This window comes from Scyliorhinus torazame, chromosome 7 (genome assembly GCF_047496885.1).
Source record: "Scyliorhinus torazame isolate Kashiwa2021f chromosome 7, sScyTor2.1, whole genome shotgun sequence".
Taxonomy (NCBI): Eukaryota; Metazoa; Chordata; class Chondrichthyes; order Carcharhiniformes; family Scyliorhinidae; genus Scyliorhinus; species Scyliorhinus torazame.
The window spans coordinates 156,230,387-156,247,387 of record NC_092713.1 but is presented as its reverse complement, the minus strand read 5'-3'; the positions used below and the strand labels follow the sequence as shown (position 1 = coordinate 156,247,387).

Genomic DNA, 17,001 nt, shown 5'->3' with positions numbered 1-17,001 from the left:
TAGATTAGTAACTGGGAGAACCCGTTCCAAATGAGCAACACAATATGTCAGTCAGCTCTCCAGTTTCTGAAGATAAACCAAACATTTGATTTTACTGTGTGCATTACAGTACTTGCTCATTAAAAAGCCACACAAAGTTCTGTACATCCCTGACCGTCTTTGCCATATTTAATGTGTTCAAAGGCCTTATTCTGGAAGAAGACATGAAGGTCTTTGTGGAAAGATGGCAATTCCAAGTCAGAGCTCATACCATCATCTCTTGGGTTACAAGTAATTTGTGTTTATGCAACAGGCATTACTGTTGCGTCCTTACGGGAAAAAAAAAGGCTGACAAAAGTTCAAAATACAAATGTACTAGCAGTTCCTTCAGGAAAGGGTGTTTGACTACAAAAATAAAAAGAATCACCACCAGCCTACTATTGCATGATGGTTTTTTAAAAAAAAAGTGATGCACAGTAACTAGACTTATCTAGTCACTATAAAGATCCTCAAAATCACTTGAGCCTCAGTTAAAACACAGCTTAGAGATGAAGGTTTCAGTCTGATTCATAATACTAACTGAACATTGCGAAATGGTACTAATTCACATTCTAGATGTGTGTTCAGAATTGAGGTCCACAGCAACAGGAAATTCAACATCAATGAAAGCACTTTCCTCAGAGCATATGGAATAATAGAAATATTACAATAGCCTGAATTACACGGAATATTTATTTATTCTAGCAATGTAGTTCAACCACCACACACTGCCAGACTGAGCTACCAAGTAAAATCAAAACGTGGAGTTTAAGAATCTGAAGCCATACCTCACTATGGTGTTCCGTTATATATATCTTTAATATCTTACTTAAAGATCTTACGTACGTGCACTGTCTGCATTTCTGCACACACATTTTGTCACAATTTACAAATAAGTTTATTATGACAGTGCTTCTCAATTTTTTTCCTGGTGTGGCCCCAATTTAATGTCTCAGACTTTGTGTGACCTCAAGAGTGAAAGTCTGGGGGTGTAGGAGAGCTGCTCAGGAGAGGGATGGTGGGAACCTTCAGTTGCTGGAGGGGGCAGGGGGGAGTTTCAGTTGCTGGGGGAAAGGCTTGAGTTGCTGAGGGTGGGGGAGGCTTCTTCAGTTGCTGGAGTTTGGGAGAAGACTTCAGTTACTGAGAGTTACTGCAAAACAAAATGAACATCTACCTTTTCCCAAACTTTTTTTACAGCAGTAATCAGGTCTCGGAGAGTAGTCCATTAAGCCACGCCCACAAGTAGAAAAAATCACGAGGATTTACAGGGCCATGACAGCTGTCAAAAAATAATTAGAGCTCCAGGGCGCGCACTGCTGCCTTCGAGCTCGGAAACCTAAAAGTCTGGTCTCACAACCCACAGTTCAGGAAGTTCTGTACTGTATGGAAGATGCCAACTTGCCCCTTATGACACTCATCATTCTGACCACATAATTAGTCACTAGGTTGCCACAATTGTCTCAAAAGGCTTTCTGAAATGTTTCTCCTTTTATTCTGCCAGTCTCTCAGTAACTACAATTTCCAATGTTAAAATAAGAGACAACACAAATTAATGTTAGTAAAAATTTTTATTTTGTAATATGATAAATGGCTTGTTTGTGCTTTTTTTTTGTAAAATATTTTTATTCTCCATTTTCACATTTTCTTCAGAATTTACACCCCACCAACAAACAGTAAACGGTAACAAATACAAAGTCAATCCCCTTATCAACAACAACGATCCCATCCTCCCATCACCCTAAACAACAGCCCACCTGACAATATAAGCATCAAATAAAACAAACCCTCCCACGGTGGGAAAAATAAAGGAAAAAAAAAGAAGGGAATCAGGAATCGCCTATGGTCACCATTGACCTATGGGGTCCACCCCCCCTAACATTCAATGCCATCCAATCCCAGAAAAAGTACCGTAAATGACACCCATGAACTGTAAATCTCCCCCGCCCCGACTCCTCCCCTCCACTTCCTCTTATAAAACTCCTCCCCCAACCTCTGTTCTTTCCCCCCAACTTTCCACCCCGGCTACACTCATCGGAACCTGTTCTGCCACACTCTGATGGCCGCAGCCCCTCCCCCCACCTCACACCCTTTCACTGGCCAGCTTAAACCGGCCAACGTGGAGGCCCCCGCCCGGGTCACTTTCCCCTTGCCCGGTCCAAGGAAAACCAAGAAATCCCCTTTAGCACACAATCCCCGCATACACACCCAAGCCCCAAAGAACCACCATTGCAAGTGAAAGTCCCATCTCTTCCCTTGTCCAAATACATACAGCATTGGCTCATTCAGCACATACACCAGCACGCAGTGAAAAAATAGTTACATGAGGCTACATCGGTACATGACCATTTCTCAATTCAGCCAGTCCTTCTGCCTTCGCAAACTCCTCCACTGCTTCCGCCGTCGCAAAATAAAAGCCCTTGGATTTGTAGGTCATCCTCAACTTAGCTGGATATACTATGCTGCACTGCACCTTGCTGATGTACAGTGCCTTCTTCACCCGGCTGAAGGCAGCCCGCCTCCTCGCCAGCTCCACCGTAAAGTCCTGATATATGCGTATACCAGCTCCAGCCCACTGCACCACCCGCTCTGCTTTGCCCAGCACAGGACCATCTCCTTCACACTGTACCTATGAAAACACAGAGTCACTACTCTTGGCGGCTCACTCTCCTTCGGTACAGGCCTCCACAACCGATGAGCCCGATCCAGTTCATATCGGGAGGGATCATCCCCCTCCCCCAATAGCTTCGCCAACATCGTGGCAAAATACTCAGTTGGCCTCGGGCCTTCCACTCCTTCGGGCAGACCCACAATCCTCAGATTCTGTCGCCTGGATCCGTTTTCCAAGTCGTCCATTTTGGCTCGCAGACCCTTGTTGATCTGTATCGCCTTGCGCATCTCCTTCCCCATCGAGGTAAGTTGATCACTGTGCTGCAATAATGTCTCTTCCACTTGCTTCAGCACCTCACCTTGCTCCCGCACCTCCGCCACTGCGCTCAATACCGCCGCCCTCACCGGGGCAATCGCCTCCTCCACCAGCACTTTCAATACCGCCCCCATCTCCTTCCTCATCACCTCCATGTGTTTTGTGAACTGCCTTGAGTGTTCCACGGCCATCACCTTAGTCATTTCTTCATGTGGGCAATGCGGCCTCCCCTGGTGCCCCAGCCTCCACTTTTCTTGTCGTCCCCGCGGTGACCTTTCCACTCCCCGACGGACTTTCAGCCGCTTTTTTCACGGCCGTTTTTTAACTTATTTTTGACATTTCCCTTCACTGTGCCTTCCCCCTGCTTTTGCCGCCTCTGTTGCCCCTGGAATCGGGCGTTAAACCCCAAAAATGCCGTTCCCGAATGAAGCCCTCCAATGTGCGGCTGCCTCCCGCACGCCATCACCGGAAGTCCGTTTCTGTGTTTATGCACCACTTTGCACTGTGGATTTTTGACCCAAACCGAAAGGAAAATTAGTGGTTGCTTTGAGTTGTTTTTCTTCGTAACTAATTCACAATGATGATGGCTGTGATTTGATGATCAAGTGCTCCTCCTTGAAAAACATATTTTATTCATTCATGGGACTGTTGCCAATTTAATGGAATACTATCCCACAAGCGTCACCAATAATATTGCTCTTTAGAGTCGCCAATATGATACTGAGGCTCTTTTTATGATATGATGTTATGTCCCCACAGCGTCGCCAATACTGTGGGTGTTTCTGTTTCTCTTACTGAGCCACAAGGCTTTCCCGTATATCGGTCAAATGACAACACAACCAGTTAGTCAGTTCAAGTTCAAAGATGGTTTATTTACACACAAGGGTTACTTCGACATGCAAGCACAATATGCTACAAGTTAAACTACACCTATAAACTACAATAACCTATACTTAACTTCAGGCGACCGGCACTGTGCAAGTGGATAAGGCCTTTATCTTGATCTCACGTGGCTGGTTTGAAGAAGTGGGTCTGTCTCTGCTGGGCTCATCCGTCAGGTAGCGATCGTTGGTCTTGAACTTGGCTGTCTGTTCGTTATGCTGCAGTTGGGCTGGCACAGTTGGATTCAAAGGAGGCTGGCACAGACCGGGTCCAAAAGAGGCTGGCTTAGGCCAGGTCCAAAAGAGGCTGGCACAGGCTGGGTCCTAAAGAGGCAGAACACATGGCTGTGTCCCCTTTTATCCCTCTGGGATTTTGCGCTCTTCGAGGTGGTCCTTGATCTTGGACCCAATAGTTCAACAGGGCTCTGATCACTGCCTTCGATTTCGGCCAATAAAGGGGCAGGTGCCTTGGTGGCTGGGCGGGTCCTTAGCGGTCATTCACCTTGGCAGTTGGGCTTTCTGAGTAAAGGGAGTGGTGCCGATCAGTCTGTGGCTGTATCGGTTTCTTGATTGGAGTTCTATTGTTCTGGGGAACGGGCCATTAAAATGCAAACAAGCGGGGGTCTCGATCAGGTCTAGCCACCTGCGTTTCAAATACATAGAAGCTCTGTATCTGTCTGAGTCCTGGGTTGGCCATAATTCCCACGGTCCTTTGCAGGTGGCCATCTCGGATGGCTACAGGACCTGGGCAGTGCTTTTAGTTCAGCTTCCCATAGATTCTCTTCAAATAATTTTGAAAAGCACAAGTACAATGAATCAAAAAGCTGCATCTGTGCGGAAGATTTTTAAAAATGCATTAAGACACTTGTCGCTTTTGCTGTGTCCCCAGAAACTTAGAAAATGTATTGAAATAAGCTTAGGATGTGAGGGACCAAACGACAGAGCTGAGAGAGAGAGAAAGGGAGCAAGAAAAATAAGTAGCAACATTGTGAGATTGAAAAAGGCAAAAATGGGGGTCAGAAAATGTGCGAGCATAAAAACAACCTGGGGTGTAATTACAGCAAAACAAGTTCGCACAGGCAGTTTCCAATTCAAATGTCAACAGAAGTAGTCACAATAGTTATTAAAAATAAAGACAGACTTCCAAAAGTGGGATTGAATAGTATCTGCACACCGAGCTCCAATTTTCTTCAGCCTCTTCACACTGCTGCAAATGAAGACAATCAACAGGCAGGTGAAGATGTAGCCATATAATGTACTGCAAAGTCTCTGGAAACATACCCCGGTTCCTTTGGGATGATGTGATAGAAAGATAAAATTGATCCAAATGAAAAAGTTGAAATTTTTTCAGCATTTTGTCAGGAGGAAACCTTACTGTGAAAAGCGAACTACATTAAAATGAAGGGGAAGACAATGTATGCTATATGTAAGCTAACGTATCCTCAAATAATTCAAACTCTACATGCAAATGAATCATGGTGACCACTGAAAACTTCAGTCCTTTTTTTCCAAGTGAAGTAGTTTTGTAAGAATTTTGCAGGGGGAAACCCAGTTGCCAAAGGTGGTCTCAGTCATCTGTAATTGTACAGGAAGAAGCCAGATACTTATTCTCATATTCTACTCAAAGGATCTTTATGACAGGCAAGCTCAAAACATGATATGTGCAAAGGAAGAATGCCTAGAGTGAACAGTGCATGTGAAACAGCAAGTCTGGCCTCCCAAACAATAGTCCAATTCCACATCACCTGGAGTCCAAGACACTGAAATTTAGTCCCCAACCCAGAGAAAGAGCCAAAGTTCTTCAATATACCCATGATATCCCCCATAACTGGCCCCAGATCCCTTACGTACAGCAAAAAGTCATCCGCATACAGGGACACCCTATGTTCTACCCCGCCCTACACAATTCCTCTCCACTTGTCCGAGGCCCTCAAAGCAATAGCCAATGGCGCGATAAACACGCAAACAGCAGAGGCGACATGGGGCACCCTTGCCTCATAGAATTTACAGTGCAGGAGGAGGCCATTCGGCCCATTGAGTCTGCACCGGCTCTTGGAAAGAGCACCCGACCCAAGGTCAACACCTCCACCCTCACCCACTATGTCCAGGGGACAGGGCTCCAAACTCAACGCGAAGACCTTAGTCAAAAGCTTCGCATCCACATTGAGCGGTACGACCCATACTCTGTGGGTTCTTATCCTTCTTCAGGAGGGGGGAGATGGGCGCTTGCTCCATGTCTTAGGGAGAGAATCCTGTACCAGTGAATTGTTAAACATCCCCAACAGCAACGGGGCCAACTGATCTGCAAACCTCTTATAACATTCGACTGGAAACCCATGTCATCCTGCCACTTTCCCCATCAGCATCTTGCAAAAAGCTGTTTGAACCACCTTCAACCCCCAACAACACTTCCAACTCCCCCTGCAATTTCTCCCCCACCTGGGGGAATGCCAAACTCCCTAAAAGCTCTGCCATTCCCTGTTTGTCCTCTGGCGGCTCTGACCTATAACGCCCCTCATAAAAGGCCAGAAATGCCCTGTTCACCCTTTCCAGAGCTGAGACCAACGTACCCCCTGGCTCCCTCACTTATCTCCCCAGCAGCCTCCTGTCACCTTAACTGGTGAGCCAAAAGGCCTCCTCATATTCATACACTACCCCTTTAAATGCCTCAGCTGGCGCACTACCCGGTCCACAGGTCAAAAAGCATTTGCAGTTGCTTCCCGAAAGCTCATAACTCCAGCATTGGAGAATCTAGAATCTCATCCACTAGCTTCTGACACTCCTTCCTGGCCCCACTATCTAAGTATGACTTGTTCGAGATGATCCCTCAATCACCGCCTTCAATGACTCCCACAAAATAGAGGTCAAGACCATTCCATTCACATTCATTTCAACATACTCCTTTACAGCTCTAGAGATCTTCCCGCAAAACCCCCTCCCACCCTCTCCAGGCTCGCAGACAACCTGCCGTCACAATCACCCCTCCCTCCCTCCACAAAGCCAAGAAACAACTAGACTCATTGGGCCCCGCCCAAACTGGCACAACCAGCCGCAGCCTCTCCCCCTCCAACCCCACTCCCATTCGCAAGCCACCACTTCTCCTTCCCGCAAACAAGATGGCCCCACCGAGTCCTTCGCCAAAAACGACCACCCAATCCGCCCTGACCCACTCCCCCACTAATGTGCCCAAACCCCAACACCATTAGCAAGCTTCTCTCTCCTCCAAGCAACGTCAATCCCACTTTCTTACAGCCCCAACCCCCAGGGAAACAAAAACATAGCAAAATAAGGCAGAAATACACTGTACAAACACTCCCCTTCATACAGAGTCCCAAATAGTCCTCTTCAGACCAGCCCCACCTTCTTCTCTCTGATCAAAGCCTCGGTCAACTCCGGCAGGTGAAAAAAATAATCTTTAGAGTCTACTGTGTCCCACAGTCACATCAGATACGTCACCCGAATCACACACCTTCATTAGAAAACAGCGGGTTTGCCTTGTTGACAGCTGTTCCCAATGTCCTGATAGATCTACATCATGTGCCCATCCCAGTTAATTTAGGCTTCTTTTTCGCCCACTCCAAGACCCTCTCCTTCCTTTGGTAGCTGTGAAAGTGGGTAATCACCGCCTGCTTTGGCTCATTCGACTGTGGCTACTGGCAGAGCACCCAATGAGTTCTGTCCAACTTTGGGGGGGGGGGGAGAACATCTCAGTCAGCTGAGAGCCCTCCACTCCCTCCGGCAGCCTCACGATTCCGAGGTTCAAATGCCTTGACCGGTTCTCAAGATCTTCCACTTTTAACTTCATATCTTTGCTGGTCTCCGCCACGAGTAGCAACTCCACTTCCAACAAGGCGAACCGCATCGCATGCTGCGACAAGGCCTCCTTCAAAACCTTCAACACCTCACCTTGTGCTTTCGCCATATTCCAGTTCTTTTCAAGCTGTTCGTGAATCGGGCCAATAGCCTCCTCAACAGTGGCGTTAAATTATTCCTTTATCTCGTTGCCCTGCCAATCTATGGCCTATCCATCTGCTTGCCGAATTGTTCTCGCTCCTGCACCATCACCCACCACAGCCAGCGTGTCTCATGTAATGGGCGTGGCAGCAATCTTCCCTCCTTCAGGTTTTTTCGACTGGCTACCCTCCTGGGCTTTCTACACACTGGGCTTCTTCGATGTTTTCTACATGCAAATGTTGGGTGAAAGGTATCCAAGATCACTGTTATAACCTGCCTGCTTACCATTGGCTGGGGACTAATGACAATCCCACAATCCTGTGGGAGTATGAGCTTCCCCAATGAGGGGGGCGGAGAAACCATTAGTAAACTCCAAGTATAAATAAAGCTAGCCAGTTTGGAAACAGCAGGAAGGAGTGTGCAGCAAGGGAAGTTGCTGCTGCTGTTATATATATATATATATATATATATATATATATATGTTATTGTAAATAAATGTTATTACTTTGTATCCTTAAAACTCGTGCTGGATTCTTCGTGGCCCTCACAAAAATCACCTAAGTGGGTTTGGACACCCAAAAGCCTCTGTGCCTTGCTCTTACATGACATCACCGGAAGTCCATGGACAGCACCAGAATAATGATGGGTCAGTTGAGACCCATACTATCCAAAGCACAAGGATGTCCAATGAAAATTCGCAGGTCATCATACCAATCCATGTTGGATGGAGTTCTGGTAAACATGGAGGTTGACAGTTATTACAATCTAAGGCCAGACCTCAAGAGTGGCTAGGATATGGACAGGAAGCCCAATATTTATTTTAATTTTATAAGACTGTGAGGAAAGGATACTTCGCTCCAGAAGTGGCTGCATGAAGAAGTAGGGATATGGTATATTGAAGCAGACTTTATACCAAGCACAGTATTAACATCTTGAACATCACACCAGAAAAGAGCTTACAATTACCCCTTAAACAATACTACTCAATACAGTGAATACAATACCCTTAATTGCCATCTTTCTTCTCACTTAAAACAAGAAAATAAACCATTTTAGCCTTCAAACCACTTTAATCCCAATGGCACAATAGAATACTTGTTTTACAGAGTTGTGCATTGAGAAATATATCTCTTGACGCAACTTTACACAGCAGATCTGACTCCGGTCTAAACCCCTGCCGAAACTCTGGCTGGATGTCTTCAAAAGCTCTTTTGGACTGGCTTGTTTCAGCTCCCCCTTGTCCTCAGAGAGGTCCGCAGTGCTTTAGATACAATCTCCCTCTCAGAAGGTAAAGTTCAACAGGGGAGGTCTGTCAACAGGGGAGGTCTGTCTTTCTTCTCGCATGTTGCCAGGCACAACAGAGAACTCACGGGGTCCTTGTGTTGACAAACGTGTAAAACGATATTGCAAATGATTGGCCAACACAGATACCAGATTTAAAAATAAAGCCATTTTATGTGAGCAAGAATGAGTTGTCCATTGATAAAGGTTGTGTTACCTGGGGAGCCAGAATTGTAACTCCTGAAAAGGTACAGATCGCGGTTGCACTGTTATCTTTTGTGACCAAGATCAGACAAAGACAGAGCTGTAGAAAAAAAGCTGCCATCAATACCTTTGCAATACCTTGGCCAGCGATTGTTGTTGAGGCTGGAGATTTCACAGAATTTGAAGGGCAACCGCTATTCATTGTGATAGCCATTAAAAGTGGATTGAGGGGGTTCCCAATGAATCAAACAACATCTACCAAAGTTCTTGATTTTTGCATGCTTTGATTTTTTAAAAATATATTTTATTGAAGTTTTTCAAACAAAAATTCTCCATTTTTACAACTTAATAATAAAATATACATTAAACATTATTTAAATAATATATTAAACTAACAACAAATGAGAAAAAAGTAATACACAAGAAGCAAATATCAACAACTAGCATAAAGAGAAAAAAAACAAAGCACGAAATAATACTCCCCCCTCCCTCCCCCCCCCCCCACCCCCCCCTCCCCCCTGGGTTGCTGCTGCTGTCTTTTCTGTTTTTCCATTATCGTTCCGCGAGATAGTCAAGGAACGGTTGCCACCGCCTGGTGAACCCCTGAGCCGATCCTCTTCACGCATATTTTATTCGTTCCAGTCTTATGAACCCTGCCATGTCGTTTATCCAGGCCTCCACGCCCGGGGGCTTCGCTTCTTTCCACATAAGTAGAATCCTTCGCCGGGCTACTAGGGACGCAAAGGCCAAAACGTCGGCCTCTTTCGCCTCCTGCACTCCCGGTTCTTCTACAACCCCAAATATAGCTAACCCCCAGCTTGGTTTGACCCGGACCCCCACCACCTTTGAGATTAGTCTTGCCACACCCTCCCAGAACTCATGCAGTGCTGGACACGACCAGAACATGTGGCTGTGGTTCGCCGAGCTTCCGGAGCACCTCCCACACCTGTCCTCCACCCCAAAAAACCTGCTCAGTCTTGCTCCCGTCATATGCGCTCTGTGCAGAACCTTAAATTGAATCAGGCTAAGCCGGGCACACGAGGACGAGGAATTTACCCTACTTAGGGCATCTGCCCACAGCCCCTCCTCAATCTCTTCCCCCAGCTCCTCTTCCCATTTTCCCTTCAGCTCCTCTACCATCGCCTCCCCCTCGTCTCTCATCTCCCTGTATATTTCAGACACTTTACCTTCTCCAACCCATGCCCCTGAAATCACTATCCTGGATCCCTTGCGTCAGGAGCTGCGGAAATTCCCTCACCTGTTGCCTCGTAAATGCCCTCACTTGCATGTATCGGAAACCATTCCCTGGGGGCAACTTATATTTTTCTTCCAATGCTCCCAAACTCGCAAACGTCCCGTCCACAAACAGGTCCTTCAGCTTCCTAATTCCTGCTCGCTGCCAACATTGAAATCCCCCATCTATCCTCCCCGGGACGAACCTGTGGTTATTCCTTATCGGGGACCACACCGAGGCACCAGTCACTCCCCTGTATCGTCTCCACTGCCCCCAGATCTTCAAGGTCGCCACCAGCACTGGGTTTGTGGTGTACCTTTTCGGGGAGAACGGCAGCAGCGCCGTTGCCAGCGCTTTTAGGCTTGTTCCCTTACAGGACGCCATCTCCAGCCTTTTCCACACCGCACCTTCTTCTTCCCTCATCCACTTACAGACCATCGACACATTGGCGGCCCAATAGTAGTCACTCAGACTCGGCAGTGCCAATCCCCCTCTGTCCCTACTGCGCTGCAGGAACCCCCTCTTTACCCTCGGGGTCATTCCCGCCCACACAAAGCTCATAATGCTCCTGTCTATTTTTAAATTTTTTTTTAAAAAAAGGCCTTTGTAATCAGGATGGGGAGGCACTGAAACACGAAAAGAAACCTCGGGAGGACCACCATTTTAACCGCCTGTACTCTGCCCGCCAATGACAGGGGCACCATATCCCACCTCTTAAAGTCCTCCTCCATCTGCTCTACCAGTCACGTCAGGTTAAGTTTATGTAGGGTTCCCCAGTTCCTGGCCACCCGAATCCCCAGGTATCGAAAATTCCTTGCTACTCTCCTCAGCGGCAGAGCATCTATCTCCCTGCCCTGTTCCCCGGGGTGCATCACAAAAAGTTCGCTGTTTCCCATATTTAATTTATATCCCGAGAACTCTCCAAACTCCCGGAGTATCTGCATTACCTCTGGCATCCCCTCTACTGGGTCCGCCACATATAGCAGTAAATCGTCTGCATATAGTGACACTCGATGTTCCTCTCCCCCTCTAAGCACCCCCCTCCACTTCTTACAGTCCCTCAGTGCTATGGCCAATGGCCCAATTGCCAACGCGAACAGTAACGGGGACAGGGGGCACCCCTGCCTTGTACCCCTATGTAATCGAAAGTATCCCGATCTTTGCCTATTTGTAACAACGCTTGCCACCGGGGCCCAGTACAGGAGTCTGACCCATCTAATGAACCCCTCCCCGAACCCAAATCTCTTCAGCACCTCCCACAAATAGTCCCACTCCACTATCGAATGCCTTCTCTGCATCCATCGCCACCACCATCTCCGCCTCCCCCTCCGGTGGGGGCATCATCATCACCCCCAGCAACCTTCGTATATTGCCGTTCAATTGTCTCCCTTTAACAAACCCTGTCTGGTCGTCATGTACCATCCTGGGACACAATCCTCTATCCTTGTCGCCATCACTTTGGCCAGCAGCTTGGCGTCTACGTTTAGGAGGGAGATGGGCCTGTATGACCCGCACTGCAGCGGGTCTTTGTCTCGTTTCAGAATTAACGATATTGTCGCCTCCGACATTGTCGGGGGTAATGTCCCCCTTTCCTTAGCCTCATTAAAGGTTCTCGCCAGAAGTGGGGCCAGCAGGTCCATATACTTCCTATAAAATTCCACCGGGAACCCATCTGGTCCCGGGGCCTTCCCTGCTTGCATGTTCCCAATTCCTTTGATCACCTCCTCCACCTCAATCTGCGCCCCCAGACCTGCCACCTCCTGCTCCTCCACCCTCGGGAACTCCAGCTGGTCCAAAAGTGTATCATTCCCTCTGTCCCCTCCGGGGGTTGGGACTTATACAGCCTCTCATAAAATGTCTTAAACACCTCGTTCACTTTCCCTGCTCTCTGCTCCATCTTTCCCGTTTCGTCCCTAACTCCTCCGATCTCTCTCGAAGCCTCTTTCAAAGTTGTTGCGCCAGCAGCCGGCTCGCCTTTTCCCCATATTCATATTGTATTCCCTGTGCCTTCCTCCACTATGTCTCTGCCTTTCCCGTGGTCAGCAGGTCAAACTCCGTCTGTAGTCTTCGTCTTTCCCTGTATAGCCCTTCATCCGGGGCCTCCGCATACTGCCTATCCACCCTCAGAATTTCCCCAACCAATCTCTCTCTTTCTTTACCCTCTTGTTTCCCCTTGTGGGCGCTGATGGAAATCAGCTCTCCTCTAACCACCGCCTTCAGCGCTTCCCATACTACCCCCACCTGGACCTCCCCACCATCATTGACCTCCAGGTATCTTTCGATACATCCCCTCACCCTTCTGCATACCCCCTCGCCCGCCAGTAGTCCCATGTCTAATCTCCAAAGTGGGCGCTGCTCCCTTTCCTCTCCTAGATCCAGATCCACCCAATGTGGGGCGTGATCTGAAACAGCTATAGCCGAGTACTCCGTTCCTGCCACTTTCGGGATCAGCGCCTTCCCAGGACAAAAAAGTCAATCCAGGAGTATACTTTATGGACGTGGGAGAAGGAGGAAAACTCTTTACCCATCGGTCTGGCAAATCTCCACGGATCTACTCCTCCCATCTGCTCCATAAATCCCTTAAGCACGTTGGCTGCTGCCGGCCTTCTCCCGGTCCTGGATCTGACCGGTCCAGCCCTGGGTCCAGCACTGTGTTGAAGTCGTCGTCCTCCCCCCCCCCCCCCCCATTAACAAGTTTCCCGCCTCCAGGTCCGGGATACGTCCCAGCATTCGCTTCATGAATCCCGCGTCATCCCAGTTCGGGGCATATACGTTCACCAGCACCACCGCCTCAACTTGCAATCTGCCACTCACCATCACGTACCTGCCCCCACTATCCACCACTATGGTCTTAGCCTCGAACGATACACGTTTCCCCACCAGTATTGCCACCCCTCTGTTTTTTGCATCTAACCCTGAGTGGAATACCTGTCCCACCCATCCTTTCCTTAGTCTAACCTGATCCGCCAACTTCAAGTGCGTCTCCTGGAGCATAACCACGTCCGCCTTCAAGTCTCTTTAAGTGCGCAAACACCCTTGCCCTCTTAATCGGCCCATTCAAACCTCTCACATTCCACATGATCAGCCGGGTTGGGGGGCCATTTACCCCCCTCGTCGACTAGCCATCCCCTTTTTTAAGCCAGCTCCTCGCCCAGGTCCCACGCGCCCGTCTGTCCCCCAGACGGCGCCCTCCCGTCCCGACCACCTCGTCTGGTATCAGCTCCCCCTTACCCTCAGCAGCAGCAACCCAGTTAATTCCCCCCCCTCCCCCGCTAGATTCCCCTCTAGCTTGATTGCTCCCCCATATTGCTTCCGGGAGTCAGCTAACTCTGGCTGACCTCGATTTCCCCCGTTCATCCTTTGACCTCCCTGCGTGTGAGGCCCCCTTCCTTCCTGCGCCCTTTTTCCCCGCCACAACTTCCATAGCACGGGAAAAAACCCCGCGCTTCCCTCTCGGCCCCGCCCCTAATGGCGCAGTTCCCTCATTCCCCTTCCCTGTCCCCTTTTCCACCGGCGCCATATCTCTTCGTGTCTAATGGGGGTCCGAAGGGGGGGGGGGGGGGGGGGGGGGGGGGGGAGAAAAATTTCCCCGTCCAACATTATTACATATTAGCCCTCCCCTCTCCCCACTTTACATTTCTGTGCCACCACCTCGCTACCTCTCTCCAAACATCAATTTCTCAAGTCTAGTCCAACTTCTCTTCCTGAATGAATGTCCATGCCTCCTCCGCCGTCTCGAAGTAGTGGTGTTTGCCCTGGTGTGTGACCCACAATCTTGCCGGCTGCAGCATCCCAAATTTGACTTTCTTCCTATGGAGCACCGCCTTGGCCCGGTTGAAACTCGCCCTCCTTCTCGCCACCTCCGCACTCCAATCTTGATATACGCGTATCACCGCGTTCTCCCACTTGCTACTCCGCGTCTTCTTAGCCCAACTCAGGACCATCTCCCTGTCCCTGTAGCGATGGAACCTCACCTCTATTGCTCGTGGTGTTTCCCCTGCCTTTGGTCTTCTCACGAGGACCCGGTACGCTCCCTCCACTTCCAGGGGGCCCGTTGGGGCCTCAGCTCCCATTAGAGTATGGAGCATCGTACTCACATACGCCCCAGCATCAGCTCCCTCTGTCCCTTCGGGGAGACCTAAAATCCTTAGGTTCTTCCTCCTTGAGCTGTTCTCCAGGGTTTCCAGGCTTTCTATGCACCTCTTGTGTAGTGCCTCGTGCGTCTCCGTTTTTACCACCAGGCCCTGTATCTCGTCTTCGTTCTCGGCTGCCTTTGCCTTCACTCCACGGAGCTCCATCGCCTAGACCTTCTGTGTTTCCTTCAATCCCTCGATTGCCAGTAACATCGGCGCCAGCACCTCTTTCTTGAGCTCCTCCACACATCGTCGGAGGAACTCCTGCTGTTCCGGGCCCCATACCATCTGGGCTCCATCGGCCGCCATCTTGCTTCTCCCTTCTCTTCTCTGCCGCTGCTCCAGAGGATCCTCCGCAATCTGGCCACTACTGTCGCTCCTTTCCATCCACACCTGGGGGGACTTCTTCCTTTGTCACCTCACACTGGGTTTGGCCGTAAAAAATTTCCGTTGGGGCTCCCGATAAGAGCCCAAAAGTCAGTTGAAACGGGTGGTGCTGAAACGTGCGGCTTAGCTGGTCATCACCGCAACCGGAACTTTGCATGCTTTGTTATCATGCTCTTGATATCTTGCATAGTTTGTATGCTCCTTATGAATTCCCAGAGGAATGAGTGTCTGGCAGCAGACCTCAGTTTTGTTCAGAAGAGGTTCTAAAATGTATGAGAATGAACAGGGTAAAACATGCTAGAATTTCACCAGATCATCCTTCACATTATAACACACCTCACACTGCAATCAGCAGAATGCCAGTTGAATTGTTTCTTAGAAGATAGCCTCGGACAAGGTTTAATTGCTGAAGCCCCACACTTAACAGTGAATAGAAGAGAAATAATCCAGGCACAAAGAGAGTCATGATAGGAGTAGCGCGAGAGAAAGAAGTCTGAAGTTGAACCAGAAGGTCATGGTGAAAGATCATCTTAAGTGATTGAAGTAGCTACCAGGTAGAATTGTGAAAATATGTAATCATTGCAATCAAGATCCAATGCAGAGTTTGACATGACTGAAGAAGTGGAAACGTCAACTGAAAGTCAAGTGCAAAATCAGTCTCCGTTAGAAAAAGTGTCTCCTCAGGCTCAGGCCCAAATGGACCAAAGTTTTCCCCAAGTTCAGAAAGTTTGAGTTAAGGAAGACTGTATCCTCTTAGGAATAGGAAACTAGGGTTGCACGGTGGCACAGTGGTTAGCACTGCTGCTTCATGGCACTGAGGACCCGGGTTCGATCCCGGCCCTGTGTGGAGTTTGCACATTCTCCTCATGTTTGCGTGGGTTTCACCCCCATAACCCAAAGATTGGCCACACTAAATTGCCCCTTAATTGGAAAACAAAAGTAATTGGGGGCTCAAAATTTATTTTAAAAATGGAATGAGAAACTAGTGGCCAAGTTGGATTTGTAAATAAATGAAAAACAAAGAACGAAATTTGAACTTTTGTGCAACTGTTTCATTAAGGAGGGAGGAATGAAACAACATCCTCTTGTGGCTATTTGCACATTTGTGTATTTATAGTCAAACTGGAATAAATGAATTTTCGTTGGGTACTTTGAACTCCATGTGCTCCAGTCTCTTTTCTGTCCTGCAAAATACCCCACAGGAGATATTGGAAATACATCATGGAACACAATATATCTTCACTTTTACTGCCAAAAAACTGGAGGGAGTGGAAGACTAAACAGGAGAAAGGAGAAAATAAAAGGGGAAATTAAAAGATGCAAACATTTACTTCAAGAAATGAATATCGTATGAATATCAAAACTATAACTAACGGTGCAAATAATTTGTTTTGCCTTTAAAACTGGCCCAAATTTTGCTGGGAATGGGCATTTCACTAGTTGGTCTTTAGGTTATAGGATTTTTGCTCCATAGTTGCTGGAAGTGTGGGTTGATAATGGTACAAGCAAGGGGATCTGATGAACAATGGGAAATTTGTATCCCTTTAACCAATGAGATTAAAATGTTTGAGAAATAAACAGAGGAAGGCTGAAGAAGGAGGGTGAATTAGAGTGGGCAAATTTCATTGGAAATCTTACCTTCAAATCTCCCACAATTTGTCCCCGTCACACATCCTAAACCACCACCCCCCTTCATCTTCTCCACATTATACTTACATTATACACTCACTTTACACTTTCACTTTCCTGCCTCACCCTTACCCTGAGCCACCCCATTTCACCATATCCCTCTTCACCTTTCCCTCTCACCTCTTTCCACCATAAATTCCTCCATTCTTTCTACCTTGCTCACACTCTTAAGAATCTTCCCACCTCTTTGTACAGTCTTTTGGTCATCCCACTCTGAACCCAACCTGTCCGTTCCCCCCCCCCCCCCCCCCCCCCCCACCCCTGGCTCAGCGTCTATGTGTGTGTATCCGCTTTACA

The 17,001-nt window shown here is 48.2% G+C and overlaps 1 protein-coding gene across 3 annotated transcripts in view; it reads right to left on the bottom strand.

The window, feature by feature from the left end:
* imp3 (IMP U3 small nucleolar ribonucleoprotein 3) overlaps positions 1–17,001 on the bottom strand; it is a 384,554-nt gene that overhangs the window by 232,836 nt on the left and 134,717 nt on the right. The gene's annotated exons all lie outside the window — the stretch shown is intronic.